Source organism: Theobroma cacao, chromosome 8, assembly GCF_053813885.1.
Source record: "Theobroma cacao isolate CCN51 chromosome 8, ASM5381388v1, whole genome shotgun sequence".
In the NCBI taxonomy this organism is placed as follows: Eukaryota; Viridiplantae; Streptophyta; class Magnoliopsida; order Malvales; family Malvaceae; genus Theobroma; species Theobroma cacao.
Genome location: NC_142646.1, coordinates 12,756,490 through 12,762,634, shown reverse-complemented (window position 1 = coordinate 12,762,634; position 6,145 = coordinate 12,756,490). Strand labels below are relative to the sequence as shown.

The 6,145-nt window shown below is 33.1% G+C and overlaps 1 non-coding gene across 1 annotated transcript; it reads left to right on the top strand.

The window, feature by feature from the left end:
• Window positions 1-5,606: 5,606 nt before the first annotated feature.
• LOC148761205 (small nucleolar RNA R71) lies at window positions 5,607-5,713 on the top strand. Its single transcript, XR_016028127.1, has one exon. It is a non-coding gene; the product is annotated as a small nucleolar RNA R71 (small nucleolar RNA).
• Window positions 5,714-6,145: the final 432 nt, after the last annotated feature.

Sequence of the window (6,145 nt, the reverse complement as noted above, 5' to 3'; positions counted from 1 at the left end):
TATACGTATCGCAAAGATAATATAAATATGAGTAAAGTGTCGATCCCATAGAGAATTGAATTAATCCTTACTACTAACTATTAAAATTAACACACCCTATTTTTATCTAAACAATTGAAATTAAAAAGAAAGATTGAAACTACTAAACTAATAACTAAAATTAGTATATCAGCAAAATTACTTCTAGTGATTACCAGACCTAAGATTATGATATCGCTCCATACTTCATCTGAATATTGTCTCTCTCTTTTAACTCAGTTTAATAGATTAAGTTGCTAACCTAGAGTCCTAAATTATTTACAAGTCTCTGTTGAGTTTCTCATAAAAATACCTCTCTCAATTAATTTAATATATGTCTATGCAAATTATATTGAAGAAAGATTCATTAAGTTTGTACTCTAATTTTGAATACGTATGGCTTATAGGTGTATGTCTACCCTATATGTAAATCAAACCATTTAATCAACTAAGTGCATTCGATCATATGCTATTCTATTCATGGCCTACCTAAATCTCCTTCGTCAAGGTTTAACTTAGGTTTCCAATTCAATCTAATTAGTGGCCAGTCAACTAGAAGCATTAAGAACAGAATAAAATAAACAACTTAAATCCATCAAACATAAATAAAAGAGAGATAAATAATTCAGACTACATATTGAGTTCAATCATAATCTTAAATAAAAAGTTTAGTTCCCCATCAAGTCATTCATCATCATTGAATAAAGTTTAAACATTAAAAATAAAACCAAGATAATAAGAGAATAAAAAATGATAGAAAAACTCAAGAATTGTATTCTTGATCTCCAAATCTCCTTGGATCCTTCAAATTCTTCTTAGCTTCAATAACTCTGTGGCTTGACTATTAGCTATTAATCTGGCGTTTTATTCTCTCCTAAAAGTCCTCCGAAAGGTTGTTTTTATAGGGCTTGGAAGTTAGGCCAAGTTGGGCAAAAGAATAAGTCAATTTCAGCTGGGATTTCCTCATCAAACTATGTTGGTCGCAACCTTGCCCAATTAATCAACAAAAATCGTAATTGCTTTAGGACTATTATAGTGCATCAACTTTGACAAGATTTTTGACCCCTTCCAAGCAGAACTGGGTGAAGTGGTAAACACTAAAGTTGAATATTTTTTTCTTGTCTTTCTAATGGTCTAAGAATCACTTCATTTGGAGCTCTGCAGAGAGAGTTATGGCCAAAATACCAAAATATGTGTAGTAAAAGTCTACATCTTGAAATTGCTCTTCTTCTTCCATAAAAATTCTTCTTTCATCAAACACCTACAAAAGCATAAATAAATAAATCAATAACAACATATCTTAACCACATTATCACCAAATTAAGTATAAATTAATTAAGACTAGATTGACTTACCTAAAATAACTAATTTAAAATAATTAAATAAAACTTACTAATTTTTATGCATTACTACAAGAACTAAGCTAAATTACTATCAAAATTAAGCCCAAATAAATCTATATTATAGAGTTATCACACCCCCAAACTTAATATTTTGCTAATCCTCGAGCAAAACCTAGAAAAAAACTAACTTACAAAAATTAAATTCAGTTAAAGAAAACTAAAATAAATATAGCTATTACTACTACTAGAGATAAAGTGAACCAAATCAATGATTCCCTATAATTTCCTCAAAACTATGTCTATCGATCATTAGCCAATGGAAAAATATAGGCCTCATTCAAATTCATGTTTCAATTCCAATGCAAGCACATTCTCGAATGGATTTCCATGTGTGTGTGTGTAGTACTTTACCAAGAATATCATTATATCCGAATGAGTTTATACCAACACCAATTTCAAATTAGTACTAGAACTCCATATGTTTACTTTTCATCTCTCTCTCCACTAATGTAGACTAACACCAAGCTAGGGATCAATAGGACTTTAATAAGCTTGTAATGTATAGCTAGGGTCAAGGTATGATAAAGGATATTAATGTGGCTCAAATCACCCTAAGCACATAATTATTCTAAGACCTATATATGGAGCTCTATTTTGCTTTTCCTAGTACACCTTTTCTTCCACATTTGAACTTTTCTTTTTTCTTCTTTTTTTTCTTTCAACAAATTTTTTTTCATAATTTCACAATTTCACATCCCCAAACTTATTTTCTTTGTATTGTAGGTAGTAGGGTTATATTTCATATTTTGAACTTTTTTTTCACATCAACGTCACCTTTTCACCTTTTACAACATTTAGCTCAATTTAAATTCCTAAAACAATATACATGCTTAAGAGTGAGGGTTGCAAAATTGGAAGTTTAATTTTAAGGCTAAGCTCAATTATTAGGTAGTTAAATAAACAAAAGGAAAATTAGGCTCAAAGGGGAATACTAGGGATAAAAATTTAACAAGGTTAGCTTCTTAAGCTCAAACAGTCCAAAGATGGCTTAAATCATTTCCCTAACTAAGTATTGCCTAGGATTTCGCCTCAAGAGAAAATCATACAAATTCTAGAATTCATGAAATCTAAAATTCACATCAATATAAACCTTCTCTAAATATTCATAATAATTCAAAGTAAAAGATATAGTGCTCAAAATTGTGGAAATCACATCCTAACAATGATACTCATCAACAGAATTTAGCATGAATCCAAACAAAACCTTATTCACCAAAAGCTAAGAATTTAAGACAACTAGTTATCAGCATTGGATAGTGAAATCATTAAAAAAATTGGCACAACTTTATTTTAGATTCCTAAAATTCAAGCAAATAATAAATTCATTTACCAACTAATCCTAAATTATTTATAAAAATAAATACGCATGCAAATAAAACTAAATCTAAAACTTCAACAGCATATTCATCACTAGAAAAATAAATTCACCCCCCCTAAAACTTAAACTAAACATTGTTCTCAATGTTAGAAAAAATAAAAGAAAGGTAAAGAGTACTCCCCTAATGATTGGATGAATCTGGTGAAGCGCTAGTCCTCCATCTCGTTTTTATTATCATCTTCCTCATTCTCACTTCTAGGAGGAATTTTTTTTTAACTACAAAAAGAAAATAAATAAAGATTAATGTAGAGAAATAAAATAAATAATAAATAAAAATAACTGAATAGAAAATAAATAAAGAAAAAGGGTTTTTGTTGGGTAATGGGCTGTTTATTATTGGCAGCCCATATAAAAAAAAAGGGAAAGGGGTTATGGTTAGTGGGTAGTGGGTAAGTGGGCAATGGGCTGCCCATTGTTGGCAGCCCACTTCAAGGGGGCTTATGGGGTAGTGGGCTGCCCATTGTTGGTAGCCCACATCAAAGGGGGCTACAGCCTACCCTTTAGTGGAAGTCATGGCCCACATCACAAAAGGGAGTGAGGCTGTGGCCTTGTTGTTGGAACGTCGTGACTTGCGCTCCAACAATCCGTTGGAGGGGATGCCGCAACCTTGATTATTTTTTTTTGGGGGGGGGGGGGGGGGGGGGGGGGGGGGCGCTGGGGGGCGCTGGGCTAGAGCCTAGTGGGCAATGGCCCATATTCATTAAAGTTTGGGAGGCCGGGGCTTCCTCTAGTGGGAGTCGCAGCTTAACCCCCTTTTTTTGAAAATTTTTTTTTTAATTTTTTTTGCATGTACTTACAAAAATAAAAGAGAGTGTTAATAATTTAACAATTAAATAAATAAAATAAATAAAAAAATAAAAGAAAGTAAGTTAGAGTGCTTAGGTTGCCTCCTAAGAGGCGCTTCTTTATAGTCACTAACTTAACTATGGCACCTCATTCTACACTACTTTATATGGCTCTAGACTTTCTTTATTGATCTTGATAGCTCTGGTAAGCCCACTATAAATCTCAATAATATCATAAGGATGAATTTTTACCACCTTAAAGGTGTTCCCTCGATATGGTCTAAGATTCCATGGCAAAAGATGGAGTTGTGAATCAGAAAATATTACTCGTTGTCCAACCACAAAATCAAGATGACTGAAAAGTGGTAGTGGTTTTGTCTCAAGAGTTGGCACCTTCTCCGTTGAAGGTGGTGGACTAGGTTTACCTTTACCTCATTAACTAAATCCAATTTATAGCCACTATCTATATAAGAATATTAAGTTACATTGAACAAATTAAATACCACTTCCTGTTCTCCAACTCTGAAAGTTATTTTGCCATTCTTCACATCAATAATTGCTCCAATTGTAGCTAAGAATGGTCTTCTCAAAATAAGAGGAATTTCAACATCATCTTCAATCTCAAGCACAATAAAGTCTACAATAATGTATAAATGCCCAACTTTAAGCAAAACACCTTCTATAATTCCAACTAGATACCTTATTATTCTATCTGCTAATTGCAAGGTAACTGTAGTAGGTTGTATCTCTTGAAATCCAAGTTTTCTAGCAGTAGATAAAGGCATTATTAAAACACTAGCACCTAAATCACACAAAGCTTTAGAAATTTTAAAACTACCAATAGTGCAAGGAATAGAAAAACTCCCTAGATCCTTAAGCTTTGGTGGAAGCTTGTTCTGGATTATAGCACTACACTCCTCAATAATGCTATTGTCTCAAAATCTTCCAATTTCCTCTTTTTGATTAGGATATCATTCAAGAATTGAAGATAACTTGGCATTTGTTCTAAAGCTTCAGCAAAAGGAATATTAATGTGCAGCTTTTTAAATACCTCAAGAAATCTCTAAAATTGTTTGTCAAGTTTTTGCTTTTGAAAACATTATGGAAAAGGTGGTGCAAGTGTGGGAGGATATCTTAATTGTGATTTTTCAACAAATTTTTCAACCACAATTTCTTTTTCAGTAGTTTTTTCACTTTCTTTCTCATCAAATTGAATTGAAATCTCAGAATTTAAAACTTATTACTTAGCTCTTTACTTACCTCTTTTCCATTGCGGAGAGTGATTGCCGTACAATGTTCACTATCTTCTCTTCTTGGCTTGGGTTCAATATCGCTTGGTAAGATACCAGGAGGTCTAGTATTTAAAACACTGGCAAGTTGGCCCACTTGTGTCTCAAGATTTCTAATTGAAGCTGCTTGATTTTGAATAGAGGCATAAGTCCTTATCATAAATGCATCGATCTTTGTCATGGACTGCATGAACATATCCTCCATTGAAGGCTTTTTCTCTAGCATAGAGGCTCTAAATGGAAATCCAAGAGGAAAGTTTGACTTATCCGTTGATGAAGACCCTTGGTTGTTATTCCATGAAAGATTAGGATGATTCCTCCAACTAGGATTATAAGTGTTGGAATAGGGATTGTTCCATTGCCTATTTCCAACAAATTGACAAGACTCAAAATAGATGGGACAATTGTCATTGGAATGTCCTTCCCCACAAAATTCACATGTCATGAAGGGGTTCTGAACAGCATTAACACTTAGTTTATCTATTTTCTTTACTAGAGAAGCCAATTGTGTAGAAATAGTGTTTATCACATCTAATTCATGAATTCAAGTAATTTTCTTGTACCCAATCTCTCAGATGGCCATTGATAATTATTATAAGCCATCTCTTCGAGCAAATCATAAGCCTCATCAATGCATTTACTCATGAGTGCACCTCTAGCGGCAGCCTCAATGGTAGTTCTAAAAGGTCCTAGCAAACCATTATAAAAAGTCTGAACTTGTAGCCACTTAGGTAATCCATGGTGAGGACACCTTTTTATCAAATCCTTATACCTCTCCCAAGCCTTATATAGTGATTTGGAATCAAATTGCATGAAAGAAGTGATATCATTCCGCAAATTTTGCTAAGAATTTTTTAGCCAAACCATCACAAGTATTAATGGAATCAGTAGGAAGCGAATTTAACCAACTCTTTGCTTTATCTCTCAATGAAAAAAGGAAAAGCCTCAATCTTATGGCATCAGCAGTAACACCATTAGCCTTGAATGTATCGCAGATTTTTAGGAAATTTACAATATGAACATTCGGATCATCATTAAACGAACTCCCAAACTGAATAGCAGTTTGAATCATCAGAATGATTGATGGCTTAATTCCAAAATTGTTGGCTTGAATAGGAGATCTTCGGATACTAGAGTGGAGATTTTGTACTTGTGGGACAACATAATCCCTCAAAGGCTTGGTCTCTTCCTCTTGTTGATCAGCCATTGTTTTACTTAGAGCAAAAACTTTTTTATTTTTCCTTCGAAGTTTTTGAAAAGTCTTTTTTATTT